We start from the raw sequence: 25910 nt of genomic DNA, 5'->3' as shown, positions 1-25910 counted from the left end.
GCTATATAGTCCCACAGGGCCAAGTGCTTAGTATGTTCCCACACTTGGTTAAATGTTCTGCTGTTGCCATCACAGAGTTCTTAGTAATATTTGAACAAAGGGACTGTATTTTACACTGGGCCTTATCTCTATGTAAATACTTAAGCAAAGCCAAGATCTAGGTCCAAATTTCCCGATTCAGAGAAATACGTATCATCTTGTCTATCTATTCGATTTAATTTTGAGGTAGAAAACACATAAAGTACGCAAATCTTAATTGTACATCTTGATGAATTTGTAAACACATTCATGTAGCTACCACCCCACTTCAAGACACACAACATTTTACACCCGCCATATGATCCTCAAATTCCTTCCCAGTCAGGAGTTGCCTGCACCAGGGGTAACCGCTATTCTGATATATCCCCAAAGGTGAGTTTAGCCTGTTTTTGGACTTCATATAAATGGAATATTACATAATATAGTTTTCAGCTTTATTATTATTATTATTCATTAAATATGTGAAATTAATTCATAGTCTAGTGATAGACCATGTTGCATAATATCATTTATCTTGTTGTACTGTGTTCCATTATATGACATCACAATTTATCCATTCTACTGTTGTGGGTATCTGGGTTGTTTCCAATATTTGGTTAACACGAATGAAGCTGCGATGAACATTCTTGCACATGATGTGGTGCATATGTGCACTCTTCATTTGGGTATATGACTAGAAGTGGAATTGCTAGTTCATGGGGTATACTTATGTTTCGCTTCAGTAGATATCAGTATAGACTTTTGAATATCCAAGGTGATAACTTTTTGCAGTGCTGTATTTATGCCTTCATCGTTTAAAACTCATTTTGATTCCAATGCACGTTGAATTCCTTCACATATTTAGATCTTTTAAACCTCACGACCCCCTGAGGTAGAAAAATCTCTCAATTTTCACAGATCTTTTTCCATATTGAGATTTAGAGAATTTACAGCCAGGGTCTCAGAGTTAACAAAGGGCATCAAATCTAGTTCTGATATTAGTTTAGTTTCTTTCAATATGCAACCCAGCTGTATTTATCGCTCTTATATAGTAAAGAGTAGTCATAGAAAGAAAGTCTTAGAGCCAGTGACACACCAATCCAAATGCCCGGCATAGATAAATGCTTAATAAATATCTCATAAATGTATTAAATGCTTAATAAATTAAACTGTGACCATCCTACCAGAAATAAAAACCTATACAAGCAATCTATATTTTTCTGAACATTTTCCTTTAAATTATTTATTATGTACAGTTCTAGAATAGCTTAACTTTGGATTCTATTACAAACACCATCCCAGGAACACAAATATGCTTGAATGTCTCTAATAAATAAAGAAACTTAAAGCTTAAATATATTGTCTAAAATCTTAAAGTGAGGAATCACAATTTCATCAATTCCATTTAAGGAGTCAAGCTATTCTTGCAAGACATTTTTAAAAGAAGTAATAATAAAGATATGCACAACTCTATAGAGATCTCTTTATCATATGTATGTATGTATGTATATATGTATGTATGTATGTATATATGTATATATGCATTATGTATGTATGTATCGGATGTTTAGAAAATCCAAGTAAGAATACTGAGCCCAAATTACTGCACAAAACAGACATTTGGCATTATAAGAGTACAATTTTCCAATCATATTATTCTCATTTCTCAAAATAACTGCAAGTTGGTGTGTTTCCCCAACTCCCCTGAGAGTCCTCCATGTGGCTGATATTGTCAGTACTGAGAGTTTTAACCTAAAGAGCCACTGCTATCATCAGCACTTCTTTCTGTCTACAACTGATCATGAGAACACACAGGTATGACTTAACTGGGAGAATACAGGCAAGTGGCATTAGACAATGATTAGGGGATATTCGAATGTTTATTTATTTTGGGCAACCATTATTGAGAGCTTTCGAACTATGTTGGACAGGTTGCTTAGCACTTTATAATCATTTTTAAATTTAATCTTTACAACAGACCTATGAAATCGGCGGCCTATTGTCTACTTCACAAAAGAGGAAACTAAGTCAAAGAATGAGTAAGCAATTGTCCGACCTCACCCAGTGGCAGAGGGGCTGAGATGCATTAGGCTGGAGCTTTTCATTCCAAATATGAGTTTTTCTCTATATTCTTCTCTCTGCAAATTTTTATTATGTAATATCATTTTACGAGAGGATGCATTTTGAGGGTTTACATGAGATTGCAGACACCTATGTAACTGTCTCCAGTGTGAGCTTCACGCAGCCCTCTGTTCCAGAGGTATCTATTATTGTCCAAGATGCTTTTAAACTGGGGCATTACTGTAGTGTAAAGCTAACTCACATCCTTTAATTGCTGCAGTCCAGGAGTTGACCTGCTTTGAAAACATTCAAGTTAAAAGGGCAACAATTGAAGAATAATAAAGGAGAAAGATACAAAAATAGGGGACCAAAAACATGATTAAATGTCAAAGAAGAATGCAGAAGTGGTGCTTACAGGAGCTTAAGTGCTCACCCATTTTCATTAATTATACAGTTGCATAATGCTATGAATTGTGAGCATCTACTGCCTATTTGTTATAGATTTTTTTTTTTAAGAAGGATGAAATGGTTTTTACTTGTATTAAGAAATTAGGCAAATCATTTTTCTCAAAACAATCTTTCTGTTAGACATTCCGTAGGTGTCACTTTCTCATTAATCGTGACCTTTCTGAGGTCAACCGTCTCTCCTCCCCCATCATCCTAGGTCTTTTCTATATTGTAAGATCTACTTCATCATTATACTTCACACCTATAAAATAACTACCTTCGTAAAATGCTTACTGTGTGGATAAAGTATCTAGTGCATGCTATTCACATCTATACTCTCTACTGTGATTCCATAAGGCAGGTAAAATTTTAAGCCTCATAAATTAGAGACATGATTCAGAGAAGTTAAGGAATTTGCACACGGTCCCAGATCTGAGAAGTAGCGGGTCAGGACCTGGTGCTCATATCTGTCTCATTCCTCCCACTCGCTTTTCCCATTGTATTCATTTTTACTCTCAAGACTTTAATGAATCCCTATGCATCTACTTTTAAATCCTAGAATGGGCTAGGTGGGTGCCCTGCTTGCTATTTCACCAAACAGAAAACAAAGGAGCAAAATCTAAAAAGGCTGCTAGACCCACTCCTCATATTTATGGGCCATGACAAGAATATATGTGGACACTCTTGGCCGATGGCCTGTTGTCCTTTCTTCTCACCCCCACTCCAGTCCTGCACAATAAGGAGTCTCGTGTGCATCTGTATGGATATGCCATGCTCTAAGTCCAAGCTCACTTTACACCCTCCACAAACAACCAGCACTTGGCTACTCTTTCAGAATAGTTTTGTGCAGTCCACCATTCAGAAGCTGGACTCAAGAAAGAGGCTCATGCAGGCCCTGAAAGCAGACTTGGACCACTTGGGTAAGTGAGTCTGGGATTTGGGTCCTCAGAATAGGGAAGAGAAGGCAGAGTGTGGGCTCTAGGTGGTCAGGTCTACTTGACCACCAAATAGACTCCAAATCAACCCCTCAAAGTCATGGTGCCCATGGGTCTGCAGAAGGTGTTTACTGACTGGACGACTGACAGGAAAGAGGACATTGCAATAAATGGGATCACTCTAAGAATCAAAGATCCATAATCACAGTTCTTAGTTAATTCCTTGGAGTTGCTAATTATTTACCATCTATAAGACAACTTCAGCTTACTCTACTGATTCCAACTGAGAACAGCCAAGTTGCGATGCCTCATTAAGAATTTTGTGATTTCTCTCTGCCTGGCAGACACATTATCTCCAGCTTGCTGAACCTGCGTGCTAACTCTGCTGCTCCTGCCTCTGAAAGGCAAGTGACTGCCCTGTTCACATCCCTGCTGGCTCTCACTCTGTGGGGAGCAGGCACTACTGCAGGGAAGCAAGGTAAGCAATCGTGCATCCTTCTGAGAACCTTATGTCAGACATATATCCATGAGGCAGCCCTGTATGTATTTCTTCTGAATTTCTTAAAAATTTTTTTCATGAATTTTAATAGTACAGGTGATATCAAGATAGCAGGAAATGAGGGGTAGTATATTCTTTCAATTTGCTGATAAGATATATCTCAGTTTTCTCTTTTTCAGTAAGAAAAGTTATCCAAAGTTCAGCTACCAGAGAGGGCTGGTTATCTTTCTCCTGTTTTCCATCCCAAGATGGCCCCTAAGTAAAGAAATATGGTATTTTTCTCATGAATTATGTAAGAGTGAAACTTGCTTTGTGCTCGTCCTTGGGTTGAGCAGAGCTCATTACAGATCTCAGTTGTCCTTGTCCTCAGAATCGTCCAGTTGATATTTAATGAGCAGGAAATCCTTTCTACTTTGACTATCAGCATCCACTTGGGAGATGTCTTTATTTTGCATTCTTTCCACGCTTCCCATTTTTAAGATAACCCCATTTTTTATATACATTTGCTTAGTGTGGCCCAATGGAAGTAAAAACAAAACAAAACAAAAAACAAAACAAAACAAAAAAACAAATTGAATCTGAAGACCTGACTTCTCTCCTGGTTTTACTACTCTCCTGATGCAGGCTGTTCTTGGACCTCTTTGAGACTTTCTTTCTCTGAGACATAATGGCATAATGTTTGTTCTTTCTACCAAATAGATTTAAGGATCAAAAGCTATAGTTCTTCGTAGGGGAAAAGAGCTTTGTAAACTGTAAAGTGCTTGAAGAATGTTGCGGTGGAACTAATGTAGGATTAAGAGTCAGGTGACCCAGTCCGAAATCTAGGCTCTGCTGATTGGTTTTGGATTCTCAATATGCAAAATAACTAGATGATTTTGCCTTTTCTTAAATTTTAGTAATCCACGACATCAAAATGTCAAGTATTAAAAACAGTTTAAATTTAACCCTTGAGTCGGGAAATTAGAATCGATTTCTTTAGATTTCAAGATTTTAAAGATGATAAGGTGTATATAAACAGAAGGAAAGATTACATATGGGAGATGTTACACTTAAAATAAGCCACATTTTTCAGAAAGAGAAATATTATATGACATCCCTAATCATTTAATTGATTTGTTCAATAGCCACTTACTGAGCAGCTGCCAGGGGCAGAGGAATGTTTTGTACATAGTTGGGAGAGATAAATATGATAAGTTAGTGATCTTTTATCCTTTATCTCAAAGGACTTACTATTCAGTAATGGAGGGATCCTCAAGAATAATAGTGGGACTTCATTGTTACTAAAGACCTATTTCTGAAAGTTCCACTGGATGTAAAAGAAAAAGAAATGTATTTATTCTGTGAAAGATTTAATTGTGGATTCTTGAAAGTTTCAATGAAAGCTGGTGACCACCTGTTAAGGAGGCAAGACAGAATATTACTGCGTTGGGTGACGAGTAGATCAAACTTCATCGTTTTACAATTCTCCAAATATAATTCCATGTATATCCTGTATGTTTTAGTAGGTGTCATGGTTTCTTTTCTGAGGGCATGTTCTAAGTTTGAGCATGAATGTATCTGTATTATATGTATATAAATTATTTTCTCTGTGTCTTTATATCTTTCTGTTCTTTTTACAAACATTAATGTAGAAAGCCCTAATGTGGACTGCAAGAAGAACATGACAGAGCATCTGCTTCAGAGCTTCTGGTCTAGGTGGTAAAGTAAAATCCAAGATAAGTCTCTGATTGGTATGTGCCAGGTGCTACCCATGTACGATCTCTCTCAACTGTGTAAGCCAGGCACCACGGTTAGATCCATTTCCCAGATGAGAAGCCTGAGGGGCGGAAAGGCTAAATAACTTCTGTTAGGAGTACAGGTGAGTGGTCGACTGTATTTAACAAAGACTTACATAACATTGACCATGTGCTTTACAAATACTCACTCATTTTTTAAATCTTTCTAAATGCCATATGAATAGGTACTTGTATTATTACTACTTTATAGAAGAGGAAAGTAAGAGACAGAGATACGGTGACTTGCCCCGAGTCACACAGTAAGTGTGACTATATAGCTGGTGTTCGAAGCCAGGCGGTCTGGCTCCCAGTCCTTGCTCACTGTGAGCTACTTCTCAAATCCAGAAAGATCCGACTTCAAAGTCCTTACATTTAACCACGCACTGAATGGCCGCCTCCTCTTGTGTGCTCTCTTCTGAAGATAAACAACTGTAATATAAGTTGGTGACCCCAAGAGAGCTGCGAATTCAACTGTCCGCATACAGATGTGGCCTGTTTGTGTTCGCCCAGCCGTAAGGCACCAACACCACCATTCTTTCCACCACTGACCTGAACTTTGTCACTCTTTTCCTGTGGCTTTAATTAAATGTTAACATTCATTTGCCCTTTTCCATTGTGTTAAGGATAACCTTTGCTTCCTGTCTCGTCTAGATAAGCTGCACTCCATGACAGGTACCAAACAGGTTCATCTTGATATAAAGTAAGGAGTGGGGACTCTCTGATTCTCTCTGCTGACATATTTTAAAATGCCAGTTTGAATATTTGTTTTGTTCTTACTTCTTTTATGTAACATCAGGATAATAAATTACTTCTGGATAGTGCAGTAGCTAAAAGGTTCAAGTCCAAATTAGTCATACTAAGTGACTGCGACCCTTTCTAAGAGTCAAACGGACTATGTAGAGAGGTTTCTTTTGTTTGTTTGTTTGTTTGTGTTTTTTCTTTTCTTTTCTTTTTTTTTCTTTAAATAGTTGCAAGTACATTATGGAGAGAGTTCCCGGTTGGGATTCAGAGTTCCACAATTCACTGATTTGGGGGAATGGGCATCCTGAGGTTTTCTGAATGGGTAGTCACTCTCTCCATTTATTGGGAATGGAATGGCTTCTTGCTAAAGTGAGATGAGTACTGGACCGAGACGCAAATCTTGGTTCACATCTCATTTTCGATGCTGATATCTGATGTGACCTTGAGCAAGTCTCTTATTTTCTCTACAGCTCTGTTGCTTTATGGCTTTCAGGACTGTATTGTATCAACATTGCATCACGATTCGGACATAATTGAAGAATGACGTTGTGAACAGTTACTTAACATATATTATCTGATTTACTCTTCAGAACAAACCTGTGGGATGAATATTTTTATTCACATTTTATAGAAGAGAAAACTAATCCCTAGGGAATTTGAGCAATATGCTCAAGATCATAACACAGCTAGAAAGTGTGGTGGAGCCAGGACCATCACCCAGGGGTGTCCAGCTGGGAAAGCTGTGCCCTTAACCATCACGGTGCCATTGAACGTTACACTTTTATAAATGTATCCAGTGTTCCTTTAGATTTAGTGCACTTTGGTGTCATTACTTCTACCCACCTACTTCCTAGAAAAGTTGAATGTTCGTGGTTTTTGATACCGCTTTGCAACTTATTACTTCTCTGACAACATTTGCCTTCCTAAAACTCTGAAAATTAGACATATTTCTGGTTAGCAAGGTTGTTACTGGCTGTGTCTATAAAAGTCTCTTGAATTTTACTGAAAGTAGAAGTAATTTCCTATGTTTCCTTAATGTGGGACAAGAAGAAATGTTATGATTTTATTTTTACAAGTTATGATAATATTCAAATAAGTGTATTTTAAAATAAAAGAGACAAAAAGAGAGAATAAGAGTTAAAGATAAGCCAGGGAAGGGAGAGAGAGATGGCAGAAGAGAGATTACTCTCATAAGTGCTTCTTACAACAAGAAAATATATACGTGAATCTACAAGAACAAAATACTCCAAAATGTTAACATAATATTTACATTTATCTATGGGCAGTAGGATTGCAGAATTTTTCCTTTCTTTTCTTTTTGTCCCCTTATTTATTTAATATTATTTTTTATGCCTACAGCACCTAGTCTTCCTAGGTGGTCTCCCATCCAAGTACTAACCAGGCCCGACCCTGCTTAGCTTTCGACATCAGACGAGATCGGGCTTGTTCAGGGTGGCATGGCCCTAGACTCCTTACTTTTCTCTTTTTAAACTTGGTAACATCTCCACAATAAATATTCATTATTTGTGTACTAAAAATAAACGAATGCATGCACATATACATGCCTGTGGCTAGCAAAACACAAATCAAGCAGTTTTGAGCTAGCTAACATCTCAGACAGCAAATTATTTTGTGGCAAATTTCTAGACCGGGCTAACTCACCAGACAATGGCAGCATCAAAAAATACACAACCCTTTCTTAATATTTCTGGCATCATCCGTTATTTTCAGCCTCATTCCCTATTAAATCATCAGTGTGACATCTTCCTAAAGTTATTTACCTCTTAAATAACTATATGACAGGAGCTCTTCAGAGAAAGAGCCTATTTTAATGTTAATCATTTCCATTTTTTAAAAATTGTATTTACTTCCTCTCAATTAAAATGGACCAATTAAAAAAAAAACCACGAAAAACCATGCAATTTATGAATGCATCCTTCTTTATTTATTCTTATTTTTTCCTCCATTATATATACCTAGACCTCTTCTCCCCATTCCTGGATTTATACAGTTTCTAAACTGCCCTCCCCCTTTCTTGTGTTTCTTAATCACAAACCCAGTGCCATCATGCTTCTCTCTCTAAGATGCGACAGATGGGTTAATGCAGTGTAACGTCCCCATTACCTATAGATCCCTCTCAAAATAGTTACAAAATAATCTCTTCATAATCTGGTTCTCTTACTTTTGCATCTAACCATATTTCCCTGGGTTTTTAACATACATCAACCTTCCCAGCCTTTCTGCCTTACGGTCATGCCTTGCTCAGCCTCTGGTCTTGTGCTTTGATTCTTATTTTTCCTGGTCCATGATGGTTCTTTTCTGCTCTTCTACTTATCTTCTTTTTAGTGGGATCTCTTCTTAAAGCCTTCTCAAATCACTATGCATATTAAACACATTCTTTTTTAATGATCTTTCAGTAATGTAAATCTTTACCATATGTTTTGTCATTTAATAAAATTTGTTTTATTATTCTCTTGGTTGTACACACACATACACATTCTTTGTCTCTCCGACAGGAATAAAAGGTCTTGAAAGTCGGGAAAGTAATCTGTGTAGTTCCTTTATATTTCTATCAGTGTCGAGAACATAGTAGATGTTTGATAAAACTTTACTGTATTATATTTCAGTTCATGGTAACTAATTAAATTGAATCTTATACCAACTAAATGTGATTCCATCAAATACAGATTGAATTTTAAGAACAAGATTTTTTGAATTAAACAAACTTTTATACTTAATTTTTAATCTGTTGTGCTTTTGTCTATAAACAGAGCATCGCTCATGTTCACATTCTTTACTGGTTGAAATAAGCTCTTCCTCTGACAACTTCCTGTCAAATGGTTATTTAAAACTCTCAGGTGTATTGCTTTAGGAGACTGACACATCGGTGATTTAATATGGAATGATGCGTAAATAATGGATGACAGGGGAGCTATTAATAAAGGAAACTATATTGAAGTGCCCTCAAAGACTCATGAAGAATGGGAAAAGTTATCTGAGACTAGCTGCCTGGTAAAGACTGCTGGCTCACTAAGAATCGTTGCCTTTTTTCTTTTACTGCTCTAAATATTTCTGAGCAATTTTGTTCTTAGTGGCTGCTCTTATTAACTGCCAAATCCAATAGGAAGAAGAGGCTGTGTTTTTGGAATTTAGTATTCTGATCTGCTTTATGCCTTGGTGAGATGTTCTACAATTAAAAAAGTCTAGAGCATTACTGTGAAGATTAAAACTAAGCCACTGAGTGCCATTGAAAGCTAGAATCCTATTATTTGCGTAGATCCAGGCATAGAAAGGTAGACACTTTATGTAAAGCAATTACTAGTTAGACTTTAATCACCGTTAAAATCTATTTTAAAATGACATTTGTAGAATCTGGCTAGAGGTAGGCTTCATCGCATAACTTAAGTGATATAAACAAAAAAACAAACAAAAAACAGTTTGATCATTACTGCCCAATATTGCATCTTATGGGCAAAACACTGTAGTATCATAAAAGTTTCTTTTAGTATTCCTTCCTGACAAAAGGGCTACAATTTTCAATCCTTCCACTGTAAACCTATGAAAAGAGAGACTATTTTCTCGAATCCTTTCTTAGATGGAGAATTAAGCTGAATTTCAAACATTAAGCAAAGACCTAATGAGATCTCAGTGAAAGTTAAGAACTGGGTTCACCAATCTAAAACGCACAAAATGTAACATTTACCAATGAAGAATTATTAAAATTGAAATCAACTGAAGCCTGACTATAGATTTGCAAGAACTTTTAAACAGTCACTAGATTTTATGCTCAAAATGCGAGGATTTGTAAGTAATATGAAGCAACAGTGAAGTTTAGCTCTAGATTTAGAATCAGAAAAATTGGATTGGAATTCCAACTACACAATCTATTACCATCCGACCTTGGAATGGTCACATAATATCCGAGTTTTCTTCCTTTTAAGTAGAAATAATAATGTCATTTCTACGTATTTCATCAAGTAATCTTATGAAATATGAATTTGAAAATGTGTTACATCTATGAAATACTCTAGAAATATGTTATTACCCTCATATTTATTATTGTAAAAAGTGTGCTTTTTTTAATCCCTTGTATATATGGAATGACCGTACCCTATGACATGTCAGGAAGCAAAGCTGCTCAGAGAGCTTTTGCTACTTCTTTCATGTATCAAATCCTTTCTGTGGTTCCTCTGCCTCCTTGCTTCCATTCTCTCCGACACGGGTGCAAATCAGCAGATGAAAAAGGCTGAGTTTGAAAGAAACTATACCATGGAAACAGGAGAAAGTCATATTTTCTAAATTCCTATTATGTCTTTGCTTCTGGGTTATCTCATTTAATCTGTTAATGAAACTTCCCTAGATACATTATTATTATCACCATTTTTCACAGAAAAACTCTGTATGCAGGCAGGTTAGGGAACTGTCTTAGAAGTTAGTTTCATTCTAAATTGTCCATTTTCATAGCCCCCTAGTTCTTATTACAATATAATGTAAAATAAGAGACAAAGCATAGCATAAGGCATTCACCCATAATCGGGGACCTTATCAGTCCCAATTGGTAAAAACTGGTTCATGGTGAAAAGTCTTACCCTTTTTATGTATAAAGCACAGATTTGCATACAATACATATAAGGATCTGCAACACATCTAGGATATTAAAACTTAATTAGCAGTGAGTAGAAAAAAATTTCTACAAAGACTTTTTAGGAGGACAATAATAAAAAAAGGGTTGAGAAACACTGGCAACAGAAGAGAAAAATGTAACTACAGTGCATGAAATTTACAATGGCTTTGGTTCTCATCAAGGTCAGAACCAAATAAAAAGCATCATTTCTCAGCTGCTTCAGCCATGGAGTATCACCACATATTATCCTAGAGCACATGGGGTAGAATGGGGGACATTTTTCAACCCCTGTGCTGGAGTGTTGAAATGCCATCCAACCCGATGGCAATCCAGAAGAACTGGCAAGATCAGACCACTATGATTTTAAACAATCAGAAAATCAGAGGGTTTGGCCCCCACAAGAGCTAACCGTGTCCTCGATGTGCTCACCTCTGCACACGAAATGTCCTGCCATCACGCTCCGCCTTTCTGCCCTCCATCGATCTCTCAGGAGTCAGTCCTAGTTCCACTCTTCCAAGAAATCTTTGGCTTATCTAGCTTACATCTTCTTTCTCCTCCAGGAAGATCTAATTACTTGTACAGCAGGGTGCCTTACAAACCTAGGCATTGCATTTGCAAAGATCTGGATTTGAATCCTAACCCTGCAACACATGACTGGCTGTAACTGATTTCTCCTCTTCTTGTTCCTCTGTTTGTTCATCAATAAAATGGGACTACTTATGTGTACTCAATTTACAGCCATGAGGAGCAAATGTATAAAACCTTAAGCACTGTGCCTGGCCAGTAGTAAGTGTTCACTTGATGAGAATATAATAATTTCAAATGCAAATTTCTTCTCTCCTTAGATCTGGAACAATAAATAGTGTGTATTCAAAATCACAAATCCCAGCTTGGATGTCATCACCTCCTGCAAAAAGTCCCACTTGCATCCCTGTCTTCTCTACTCTGACTCTGCAGTGGCTCATGCTTCTCTCCCGGTGTTGCTCATATTATAAATGAATTGATTAGTTTACTCATCCATCTCCTTTACTATTCTGACTTCCTTGCAAACGAGGATCTTTATCTGACATAATTTTCTATTTTCAGTACCTAGAATCAAGTTTATTAATAATTTTCATTAAATGAATATAGTTTATAGTCCCACAAATTTGATTATTTGTATTGCATGAAGATAGCTCACCTTTCCATCTCTATATATCTATATAGATCTACATAAATATATATAAAGATATAGCATTTTATTCTCATCCCTTGAGATATAAATCCTTACCATTGTATACAAATTTATCTTCCACTATTTTAAAACTTGACTCCCTTATTAACCTTTTGATATATATATATAGGTACATATATGAAATCTACCTTGAAAATTAAGAAACAACCTTAGTCCCTGTCTTCCACAGTCTACACCCATTGCTTTTTTCATGCTGTTTTCTCATTTATTATCAGCCCTTTCTTTCCCCAGACTGAGAATGGACTCTGGGGATGGACAAAATGGAGGTGATTCATTTACATAGTCTTCCCAGTGCTCCAGGGCCAATTTTTATCAAATGCCCTAGGTGAACTTTTTGGGAAGATTTATAGTATTTATCTTGTAACCTTCTGTTATGAATCCCAAGAGCACTGGCATCCAAATACCAGTGAGAACATGCGCTGATGTGCATGCAGTGTGCTGATGGCTTCCTACTGAACAGCGATAGCACTTAATTCTACAGGTGCATTTCAACAGCCAGTGTATCTAATTACTCGCGGTCACAAATTAACTGCAGTGATTACAGAATATATTCTCTTCACTCTAACATGGTTTGGGAGACCTATCTGATCATTTCAAAGATGAGCTTGAACAATGGAACATCTCAGAGTAGTTTCAAAGAATCTGATTTATAAAGCATGACTTATAAAGTTTCTTTATTCTATTGCTGCATATTTTTTCAATTAATGAACAAACTTCAATTAGTGGTGCAGCTTTGTGGTAATGAAAAATGTGAGCCTTTTCATGGTTAAGCTCAATAGCCAATGTTGTAATTTACATTTCTCTAAAATTTAACTAAAAGATACACTCATCGATTCAAACCAGTGAATGTTCTTTTCTTAGTAACACATTCTTCTTTATTATCCTCTGAAATAATAGTTCACGTATCACTTCCTCAGACAGCCTTGCTGGGCTCCTTATCTATGTGGGAGGCTCTTTCTTCATGCTTACCTGGAACTCTACGTATGCGAGGGGCATAATTATACTTCATCATGATATTCTATCTTCTCAGGTCCTTGAGGACCAAGGCCTGTCGCCTGGCACATTCTGCAGGCTAGGTGCTGTGCCAGGGATTAGGGATAGAAGAGGAATAAGAGAGGGCCTCTCCTTGAGCCAATCACTGTTTAGTGGGAAAAAAAATGGAAATGAAAACTAACAATTATAATTCAAAGGTTAAAGTCTATGGCCGGTGTCTTCAACGTGTGAAAAGACTCATGAGAAATTACTTCACATGGTGAGGATTTCACAAATATCTATTCTTTAGACTAGTGGTTTGTAAGAGATATTTTCAGAGATGACCCCAGGGATAATTCTGATAGGTGGTTACTAAATCATAATGAGAAGATAACTTTGGAGCAACTAGGTATGTAGCCAGAATCTTTATATCACAAGTGTCCTCACTGTTTTTTATTGCCATTTGCTATCGCCGGATGGAACAATAACTTATTTTAATCTGATGTTTTCTAAGCACCAAATATTTGTACGACAGTGTGCTAATTGCTCTGAAGAATATGAGGCTGAGTAAATTTGTTCTCTTGAGGAGAATGTAAGGGGTGATGTATTTTGAAATGGACCCTGCCTATATGTCAGGCGCTGTACTAGATGCTCTTTCTTTGCCAGCTTGCTTAATTTTCATGAACACACTAGAAGTTATTATTGCCCCCATTTTAGAGATTAGAAAAACGATGATCAGAGAGGTTAGGCAACTTGCTCGGCATCACACAGCTGAGAAGTGGCAGAGCCAGAATACAAAACTGGGTCTTTTACCCCAAGTCTCGCTTCTTTCTATACTAATACATGGTCTCCCAAAAGAATTAGGTACTATCCAATTTAGGAAGAAAAAAACCACGTATACAAATATCCCTATTTTTTGAAGAATACCCTAGATCAGGTGTAAACAAAAAGTCATGATATTTAATGAAGAAAAATCAACTAAAGTCTTCATGGAGAAGGTTGCAAGAAATCCGCAAAGATTTCTGACACGTTTAAATGAGAATGAGACTATCCAACAGAAGAATATGCAGTTTCTACCTTTCCAGTAAGCCTCACACAGAAATACGGATAATAATAACTACTCTGAATACCTGTTAGGAATTTTAATGATGATACTAACAATTAACATTCACTGAGTGATTACTGTATACCAGGCACAGCATGAAACTACGTATCTTATCCACTCCACAGTACAACCTATGAGGTGGATGTTATTGTATCTCATTTAATAAACCAGGAAACAGGTGTAGAATCTAAGTAACTGACCAAATCTCACAGTTAAAGAGGTTGCAGAGCTGGCATTCAAAGCCCTAATTCTTAGCACTATGTTACTCAGCCCATCATTCATAATTGCAAAGTACTTAGCTCAGTGTTGGGTCCACAATAAACGCTCAATAGTATTTGTAATGGCCGCTATCCCTTATCAGCCACATTATCACCAAAGGCACAAAAGTGAGACTACAGAGAACGTCAGGAAAGTCCCCACAGGCCCTTGGTGAGGGCTTAGCATTGGAAGTGGTTGGAGGTATGTGTGCAAAGGCAAGTTGGGGGCACAAAATACTCACACACATGTCAAGGGCAGAGAGAGTTTGACCTTGATTTGAGAAGTTATCATAAAACTAAAAAGGCTTTATAACAGTCCGATAACCTAATTAGAACCCAATTCTTAAAATGCACATTTAAAATTCACATTTAGAAGTGAGAGATTATTGTGCTAGAGTTGGAAAGTGATTGGATATGAGCTTCAAGGGGGCAAGAAAGAGTAAAAAGTTAGTTTTGAGGGACTGGGCTTAAGTGGGTAAGTGGGATGTGGTAGTAGCCTATAAACAAGTAGAGTAAAAAGGAATAAAAATGGGCTGGGGCTGGGGTTAGGTCAAAGGCGTGGAAGGGGTTAAGGAGAGGAAAATGTTAACCAGGTTTTGGGAAACTTGATTTATTGGAGCCAAAGTGACAACCCCCGATGGTATCCAGCAGGCTGTTAGAAATTTGTATGACTGAGCATAGCCCTTCTGAGGAAAGGACAGGGTTAGGAATGCAGATTTTGGAATGATCCAGAACTGTGCAATATTAGGTCAGCTAATGTTTACTCACTATATCCAAAGTAGCTTCTGGTTACTAACTCTTTGTATGGATAGAAAGATTGAATGATTGATTGATTGATGGTAGAATCGACAGTACCTGAAATTATGTATGCTGTATACAGTCATCTTTATGTTTTATTACCTGTATTTTTCATTCCATGATTATGAGGAATTTACCTTGTTTACCACTATATTCTTAGGTCCTAGAATAATGCTCGGCATAGAGAAAGCACCCATGCATATTTCTTATATGAATGAAGAGCATATGAAGGAATGGGTCTCAGTTTTTATTATATTCACAATAAAGGAAGAACTTCTTTACCTCTAATAAGACACTGACACTTCTAGAGAGATGAGGAAGCCTATAAACTATCTGCTTAGGATAAGGCCACGTACTGCAATTTCTCATACAATTACGGTTGATTCACAGATGCCCTGGGGCCTGCAGATTAGACTCCATGGAATTTACAGTAAAAATCTGTGGGCTCAGTCAAGTGCTTCTTTCACTGCAAACCTTGAGAAGGACCTACATTTAAGGTTTCTGTTATATTGTTATAAATAATTTAAAAATGTCTCAGTAAAGTGTCTCACATGTATGTGTGACTGACAGTTAACTCTAATCTATAGCCTCGAGGAGGTAAATGTTCGAAGTACCTAAATCAGGAGTTCAAATTCCAAAGGTTGCTACTACAAATCTTGATGGCATTTTTAGGAATTCTAGAAATACTTTTTCATTGATAACATAAAATGGTTTCAAAAAGTATGTGTGCATTGTTTTATAGCATTTGATAAAAGGGACGGGAGCACCCACCGATTTTTATTTCTGAAAAGGGTCCGGGAACCAATCTCCCGCAGATACTGAGGGATGACTGTAGATAAGGCTAAGACAGACATGAAAGTTCACGAATGCAAAGGATGGGCTAAATCTAGAGGAATCAGAACTTGAAACAAAGGGCTCCAAGAGGAACTTTAATCAGCTGGAGGTTGGGCTTTTAAATAATTCACTGTTCATCTCACTGTGATCTTAGACTCAGTGGTCGCTGATGTCATCCTGCCCTGTGTTAGAACTCTTTTTTTTTTTTTTCCTACTAGATTGTAAATGAAACCTCCTTGAGTTTTCTTGAGGGCAGAAGCTAGTTCTTACTCATGCTAGTAGACTCATGAGCCCTAGCATGATGCCTGCCACACAGTAAATAGTTGTAGCAGTACATTAACTATTGAACAGGGAGGGATGTGGTGAGAGCATCATTTTAGCAGATTACTCTGGCAGCACTGGGTTAGATGAATGGGATGGGTTAGGGAGAAATGGAGAGGGAGGCCAATTAGGTGTGCATTTCAGTCTTCCAGGGGAGAATGGTTAAGGGCTCAGAGAAATGCATCAATAAAATGTTCAGATCTAAATCTGGTCAGCCACGTGAATAAAATGGACACGGCCACACAGATAAATAGTCACACAGTATTTCTTTTCTCTGTTCTCTTTTATTCACATGAAGTTCTTAAAACCGTTGCCCGTGGTAACGTCCAGCAGAAAGCTGACCAGCGTTCGGATGCGTCTATCAGATCAAACATTGATGAAAGAGGCCTGTTCTCTTTTCTACTGAGTCAATTGTTCTAAATATAGACTGGGCAGGTTTCATAGAGCAATAGAAGTGACTAGAATTGGATTCCAGTATAGGAAGTGTCCTTCCCATAGCCAAAATATAAGCAAACTTGAAATGAAAAATAATATAATGTGAAAAAGCTAAATGTTTAAAACAATCTCAAACAGATTCCATTTTTTTTTCTGTTGTATTTTAGCGTGTTGACTTCATATTTTCTCTCGTGGCAGTATGGTGTTGAATACAAAGAGGAATATACCATAGAAGGAAGCATTGGTCTTAAAAAAATTTTAATGCACTTGCATGAAAGACCCATTTGAAACTGGCCCAGTATTCATTTTCATGGATAATTGAAGACGTTTTCTACAGATTCAATCTCAAAGAGCAATACACACTTCAACCCTTTCATAAAATAAAGTTTCTTTCATTTTTCTAATTTAAAGGTAATATTTTTAATTTAAAGGAAGCCATTATAGAAATTTTGAAAAACTAAAGGGCAAAAAAAAAAAGAAAAAATACATTATGGAATCACCCACGATTTCATCTTTCAATATAACTACTGTCAACAAATTTTTTGAAAAAAATATCTCAAGTATTATTTATATGAATACAACTATGTAAAATTTCTTTATCCTTTGGTTTTTGCTTAAACGTCACTTCCTTAGAGAAGTCGTCCTTGGTCCTTCCTCATCTCCACTATTTTTTCCCCCATAGGACACTGTACTTTGCTTTGTGGAACTTAACACAGTTTTTAACATTGTGTATTTCTTTAATGCCAGCATTCCACATGAGAGCAAGATCATGTTTATTTTCTTCAGTATCATGTGTCCAATGCACTCAGGCAGGTACTCAGCATACAGCACACACTTGAGGTAAATTATTTACTAAAGTTTTTTCAGGCACTATGTTGCAATGGTTTAAGGCAGCAGGTTCTGCTGCCAGACTTGGGAGTGAACACTGCCGTGGAAGGCAAAATGCGTTGTGACATTACATAGTAAAAGGAACATTAGCGGTGTGACTAAGTTAAGTATCTCGAGATGCTTACCCTGGATTTGATAGTGGGCCCAGTAGAATCACAAATTTCCATATAATAGGGCGGCAGGAGGGTCAAGGTCATACAAAGTGATGTAATGGCAGAAGGGAGGAGAGAGAGAGAGAAAGAAAGAGAAAGATTGGAAGATGCTATGCTACTGGCTTTGAAGCTGGAGACTATTGCCATGAGCCAAGGAATGCAGTTAGCCTCTAGAATCTAGAAAAGACAAGGAAATAGATTCTCCTCTAGAACTTCCATAAGGAACCAGCCCTGCCAACCCATTAGATTTCTGACCTCCAGAACTATACATAACAGAATAAATTTGTGTTACTTTAAGTCACTATGTTTGTGGTCACTGGTTCCAGCAGCTATGAAAAACTAAGCTGATACATATCCCAGAATTACTTAGTTGACTAATATTGGGTGTGAGTATATGTTTTTCTTTGTACAACAGTCTTCATTTGGACTGCTTGGTTAGCATATCTGCTGGGAGGAGGGATAGTTCCCATCATCTTCACTGTCTAGTTTTCCGCTAGCTGTCCCCATGTCCACACTAGAGGTCACAGTATACCCTATAAAAGCTTCTGATGCCACCTAGTCATCAACCAGGGGATCTTCTCCAGGCAATCTCACATTTCTTCCATTTAGGACAAAGACCAAGATAATTGCTTTTTTTGGCCTATGTCTAGATTATCATATTATCTCTCTCTCTCTCTGCCTTGCCTATCAGTTGCCTTGTCCTCAGCATTAAGGATCTTCCCAGCACTTCAAGATGATGTGTTCATATCATCATTGTCTTAGTCAGTTCGAGCTGCTATAACAAAATATCATAGACTCTGTGAATTAAACAACAGAATTTACTTCTGACAGTTCTGGAGACTGGAAAGTCTAAGATCAAGGTGTCGGCAGATTTAATGTCTGGTGAGGTCCCTCTTTCTGGCTTGTAGACAGCCACCTTCTTGCTGTGGCTCACATGGCCTATACTTGGTACATGCAGTTAGAGAGGTAGAGAGGGATCTCATGTATCTTCTCTTTTTTATGACAGCATTAATCCCATCATGGGGGGCCCACCCTCACAACTTTGTCTAAACCTAATTACCTCTCAAAGGCCCCATTTCTAAGTACCATCACAGTGGGGGCTAAGGCTTCAATATATCAATTTTGAGGGACACAAACAATTCTCAGCTGGTAACACACACCCAGAGGCTAGGATGTCCTGATCCCTGAATCCACCTCAAATTACCAGGTTTTCATGTTAGTGTACCAGTTTTTAATTATATTAAGACACTGGTTCTCAGCCCAGTATAATAAAATGATAACAAGAAAGATCTTTTTAACATAACTGTAGTTAAACACAGGGTGCTAGAGATTTTCTTGTGTTTGAATTCTACCATTAAAACTTTTTTATTCACAGGGAGAATGATTATATGCCCCACTTTACCTGGGACAGTCCAATTTATAACTATCGACCTTTCATAATTATTAATAGTGCCTCCTTTTACTCTAAAAAGTGTTCTAGCTTGTATGATAAATTATATGATTCTTCTATCTTGGACTTTGGATGAGTCACTTAATATATCTTACGATTTATTCCTCATCTATAAAATGCAACAATGCTACCCCCTCACAGGATGCTGGATGGATTAAGTAACATGAGCGATGATCTCAGCGCTCAGTAGATGCTCTGTCTGGGTTGGTTTCTTTTCTTTTCGGTAAGAACTGACCACCTTAAAACTGTGGAGAGGAATGCAACCGCAATGGGGTCCATTGATTAATTTAATTTGGGAGAAGATATTTAAAAGTAGGATATGGCTGAAGATGGAGACAAAGTTAGTCAACTTGCCAATGGCCTAAATACAGGAAGGACCACCAGAGTCATAGCATCTCAAAGAAAAAGATAGTACTCATTATCAAGTCCAATTCCCCTCTTCAGGCAGAAACATCCCTGTAACATCCCTAACAGGCCTACCTCCTAATTATTAACACCAATGGGTAACATTTATAGAGTGATTACCATGTCTCAGACATTGTGCTAACACCTGACGTGAATGATTTTAAATCATCTTTTTAAGAACCCTAGAAGGTGGGTACCATGAAAATCTCACTATGAAGATAAAATTTGCAGATTCACATAGAATCCAGTCTCTTTAATTAAAACAATTAAAAGCCTAAAATTTGTATTTGAGAAGCAGAGAGTTCAAAATGTCTTTAAAATTTCTAAAAACTTATAGGACTTTCTTCGTTGTAAAGGTTGCTTTAATTTTATGGATATTATTCTACAAACGTTAACTCTGTTTATTTGTAGTACCTATCTGTCATAGAATGCTATATCTTTAAAGATCAGGGAGGCCTTCTATAGTTACTAGGAAATGACAAAAATGACATATCATATAGTTTTTTTCTAGAACAACCAACTGGTTTCAAGGTCTGGGAGGATATTTTTTATGTATTGGGAAATCTATGATGACCGAACAGCTGACCAAGAAGCATTAAGGTATAGTGGAGAGTGTTCAGGGTTTTACAGAAAGAAAAAACTTTATTCTAGTTGATCTGAAATAGCTTATAATGTGAGCTCAAACTAATGATTTTACTATACTTTGTGCCTTAGTTACCCTTTTTGTAAAATGTAAGTATAGCTAGATTATCATTAAAATCCTTTCAAGTCTGACAAGACTCTGATTCTCTGTAATATGGCCTAGATTCCTTGCAAATTGTCACTTTGGCCAAGCAGCCCAGTGCTTGCAAAGAGCTCAGGGCATTCAGAAGAATTCAATTTTATATTTCACAGATGGAAACTAATTGACATTCTTCAGGTAGATCAAGTGTAACAGCAAAAGCTTGCACAGGTTTCTAGCAGACCCTGAGCCCAGAACGGTTTCAGTCTGTCAACAAACTGAACATGTTGTAGTAAACCCAGTAATCAGCTGTCTTTCTGAGGGAAAGTTATCACCGAGAGCAGAGTTTTGTTGGGTCAAGGACACCAGGTTGCTTATTTTGAGATGGATCACACTCAGAGCCTCAGAAACCAGAAGCGCTTTTCCAATTCTGCAGCAGTAGATGTTTAACTTGGCCCACAGCAGAAGCCTTAGTCCCAGAACAGAAGATGTATTGATCAATGGGACTTCGCCTCCCTGTGATTTTGAAGATTGTTTCAGTTTTAGCCTCTTGTCTCTTCTCATCCAGAGCCCGTTCTCTAAAAACTTCTTCCCCAAAGTTTGAAGCATAAAACTGGTTACCATTTCTAGCTTCCCTTCACTGCTCTTACCTCTTTTGAGGCATCTAATGAGGACTGTCTCCTGCCTGCTTACATGTATGTATTTGTGTTTATTTCAGAGTTCCATATCTGTGACTTCTAGCCCAAGTGGCCAATCTGAAATTGCTCTCAAAACAATAAAAAATTTCCAACAAGTTATCAAGATCAATTCCATTTTAATGATTTCTCGATCATGCGTGTTGTGCTCTGTTCCATGCTTGAAGCTGGGTGTTCCCAAAGGATTCAAACACATCCCTCTACCCTCCACACAGAACTGATAAGCTACTAAAGGAGTAGACAGATAAACTATACTTTTTTTCCATGAGGCTGAACGCTTTTACAGAACGAGTTTCTCAAATTGTCTATGATGATCAATTTCATCTTTTCCTTTCCAATCTACACAGATACTTTTGTAAAATACAAAATAGCACTTATAGATGTGACGACAATAACACATTGCTGTGATAGCCTCTAAACGCGTTTGCTCAATTTCGTACTTTGTCCTTGAGAGTGAGTAGTCTAGAGTTTGCAAAACAACCCCCTCCTACAGATTACAATTTGAGTAGCACTTTCTTAAAACATCTTGAATAAGATGCTATTGGAACACAAATAAGCGTACAGTTGATCCTGGTTGAGGCATGAGAACAGTCTCAGAAAAACATTAGTTTTCTTCTTCCTCCATCTTTGCTTCCCCGAAGGCCAGTAACTACCTCCATCTTACAAGTCTGGTTTCCCATTGCTTCCATCAGAATACACTAGATCTGGTCACCTCTTCCCTTCTAAATCACGCTTCTTTTCTTTTTTCTACATATAAATTGTTTCTCTCCTGTTTTTTATCCAGTCACAGATTGTTCCTCAGCAATGTGCTCTCCTTATGCCCTACAGAGCTGCCTTGACTGGGCAGTTAGGGCTCATCACACAGATCCAGATGGACCTCTGAACAGACCTTTCCTCTGTCACTCCCTGTGATGTCTTCTCTTCACACTGTAACTCAAGACTCCTGTGATCTAACTTTTTTTTCAGTTGTTTTTATCACAATTATTTAATCATGTTTGCAAACCCTCATCAAAACTGAATTATTTACAGTTTTTCAATAAGTCCTGGTCTTATGTATCTTCACACCTTCAATCATGCCTTTTCTCTTTTCTTCCTTAAAATTTCTCCCCTTCCTTCACTATTCCCCAGTGTCCCCACCAGCCCATTGCTGCAAAAAAAAAAAAAAAAAGCTATTCCTCAGTGCCCAGTTTGAGTGTCATACCTGTCACGAAATCTCTACAGATCATGCTGCAGTAGGAATAATCACTTAATCTGTTAACTTCCTAATGTATTTCATTATCTTTTTCTTCTGACACTAGAGACTACATCTCAAACCATGGTGAGCTGTAGGCACATCATCTACCATCCATGCAAGCTCTCTGAGGTCAGAATTGATGCCTTACTTACCCTCTAGTAGCTACCTAGCACCGGGCCTTTGTTTGACCCTCAGTCAATTATTTACTCATTCATTTGACTACACAGAGTTTTCTGGTTGTACTATGTGCTACCCATACCTTCCCAGCCTCCCAAGAACTCAGTCTATTGACAGAAAGCAGATGAACGAACAGGTAATTATCAAGCTATTAGTTAAGAGCCAAGAGAGTATTTTGTACCGAGTGATACAGGAAATGGAGAGAGAATGTGCAGCTCAGGATAAAGGCGAGTACGGTGTCCGGGGAGTCCTTGTTCATGAGGTACCAGGTAAGGTCAGAATTAAAGGTAAGCAAGCACAGAGGAGGCATGCAGAAGATGGGGGTTGGGGAGGAAGGTGCCTAGGCTGAAGAGACCACCAGACAGAGGCTCCAAAGCAGGAAACAACTGTGCATGGTGAATGAAGGAGGTCTAGGCAGGCTGTATCACTAGAGACTAAACTGAGAAAGAGCAGTGGCTACTTAGGAAGGAAGAGCATATCACTGAGCATGTGTAAACAAGTAATAGTTCTTGCAAGCCAAATAATTTCATAAGTAAAAGTAAACACTAAATATGTTAAAACATAAATAAGGAATGATATATAATGCTAATATTCAATAGGCTAGTTTGACTTACTGGTACTTTACAGTTATCTGATTGCTTTTCCCATTTGATTGTGCTCCCCAGTGTAGTTCTAAGAATCTAAACTGTGATTTTCTCTAGACTTCTTTGTATACTCACAGGAAATTATAAGGTGCTTGTTGTGTGTTGCTAAGAGTCATTTAACTAATTATTTCAAATAAAGCAGCCCAGCAACTGTACAGAATTGAAAAGCGTACCCCACCCCCACCAAAAAATCACGTGTACCTAGAACCTCAGATGATGGCTTTATTTGGAAATAGGGTCTTTGCAGATGAAATTAGTTAAGATGAGCTCATACTAGACTAGGATGGGTCCCAAATTCATGTGACGTCCTTATAAGAAGAGGAAGATTTGAAGACAGAGAGACACACACAGAGGGAAGTCAGCCATGTGAAAATGAAGGCAGACATTGCCGTGATGCAGCTACAAGCCATGAAGTGCCAAGGACTGCCAGCAACCACCAGAAGCAAGAAGAAAGTGTATGACTCTCCCTCAGAGCCTGCAGAGAGAGCATGACCACATCGACACCTTGATTTTAGACTTTTAGCCTTCAGAACTCTGAAGAAAAAAATGTTATCATTTTAGGCCACCTAATTTGTGGTAATTTGTTACAGCAGCCTTAGGAAACTAATAAAGCAACCTAAATAGATCAAGCATATACACTCTCTGTCTTCATTTGGCTTAATCATCTCAGAAATGTCCTCTTGCTTAGTGTCCTTAGACAACTTAATTTCCACAGAGCTCTCTGATAAATTTCACAAATTGGAGGCATAAGCAGATTCTCTTAAAAGTGTATGAATTTATTCTTGTTCTCTTAATGCACCAAAATTAGGTAAATAAATCTTATTTAAGTTTAAATAAATTTGAGTTTCATCCCATTTTCTAAGTATGGAACTTTTAAGCTCTTTGAAGTGATGCATCTTATTCATATAAATTAGTAGTTCCAGGTTCGGCACATGCTTGTTAAATTTTACCCAAGTTGTTATTTCCCAATTTATATTGCTTAATTATTCAGGGAAAAGTTGCTCAAGTAAAGAAAATATTCAATCCCTGAATACGTATAGAATACATTTTACTATTGTATAGTCTTCGATAAAGATGAAGGTTTGAAGGTCCTGGTATTTCTTAGAACTGTGCTTCAATACTGAGTTGGCTCTTTGGTGAAAAATGGATGATTACTCCTCTTTCTGGAAATGATAGGCAGTCACTGAGTTCTGCTCAACGGGATAACCAAGAGTGTTTACAGGAAGATCTGAGATGATTATACTTCTCTTTAGATGTCATTGCCCACTCTCGACCATGCCGCGTTAGCACTCATTTCCTCTGACAAAGATGGGAAGCCATCTGTCAGGAGGTGCGGGAGAGGATGGCGTGTCACTTGGAGCCGCAGTAACACCAATGATTTGTGGAAGCTCAGGTCTATTTATCTCCATTGTTCAAACCTTGTGGGCCAGATGCCTTTTCCACTTGTGGTCAATGTCAAGACACAGCTAAGCACACACACTCCATCAGAGTAAGAGAGGAAGCTGCCTGATAGGCAAGGACGTACACAAATGATGTGAGTGGGTTAGTGATGCTTTCCTCAAAGAGGTGAAATTACCTGTTTTTTACCCCAATGCCTGTATTTGACAAAGGGGCCTTGAATCACCATTGCTAGATAGAATGAACGTCTCTATGTTCAGACTCTGTCACCTACTGGGGATATTATTTTTGTTTTTTTCCTGGTAAGCACAGGTGCAAATACCCTACCAAAGGGTTTGAATTTGGTGGTGTGAAATATCAAGGTCACTCTGATTAATCAGGTGCTATATACACAGAAGAGCAATGCAATCGACTTGTTGAATTACAAAAATAGATTTATGTACAATGTTTTAATGAAGACATGTTTTAAGACTTATAAAATAGTTCTGTATGACTATTACAAAGAAGGAGGAAAATAATAAAAGGAATAGTGTAACAAATGGTTATAACAATTGGCTACTTGGAGTGTATCTAATAGGCAAAATAAATCCAAATTTAAGAATTACTTTTTATATATCCCTCAATGGTTTTTATGTCTATTATAAATAAAATACAACTTATTTGATAAATTATATTGATAACTTACTTTGTGCTAGTCACTGCCCTAGACTTGGGGTTTAATTCATTGTTGAAGGAACAGTAGAATAATTTTATTCATTCATTCATTCACTCACTCATATATTCACTCAGAAGCATTTCGGAGTGCATATTCTGTGAAAAGCATTGTGTTAAAGGTTATTCCTTGCCTTTGAGGAAACTTCCTAGTCTGGAACAGGAGGTAGGTAAGAAAATAGTTAACTGACTGGATGGTGAATACACAATGCAACATATAGATGATGTATTATTGAATTGTACACTTGAAACCTACATAATTCTGTTAATCAATGCAATATGATGCTGATTTAGATAATACATGAGTTTTCGTGATAATGAGAATGAGGTGATTAGCTCTGGGGGAATGTGGGAATGAGTAAAAGAAGCAGAGAAGGTA

General features: G+C 37.5%; 1 protein-coding gene and 1 pseudogene across 4 annotated transcripts in view; both read right to left on the bottom strand.

The window, feature by feature from the left end:
- Positions 1 to 25910, bottom strand: part of KCNIP4 (potassium voltage-gated channel interacting protein 4) — a 950399-nt gene that overhangs the window by 332096 nt on the left and 592393 nt on the right. The window lies entirely within an intron of this gene.
- On the bottom strand, positions 7827 to 7945 carry LOC112485535 (annotated as a pseudogene).

The sequence above is a fragment of the Pteropus alecto genome, unplaced genomic scaffold, assembly GCF_000325575.1.
Source record: "Pteropus alecto unplaced genomic scaffold, ASM32557v1 scaffold5, whole genome shotgun sequence".
Classification (NCBI taxonomy): domain Eukaryota; kingdom Metazoa; phylum Chordata; class Mammalia; order Chiroptera; family Pteropodidae; genus Pteropus; species Pteropus alecto.
This window is presented reverse-complemented; position numbering and strand designations above follow the sequence as displayed.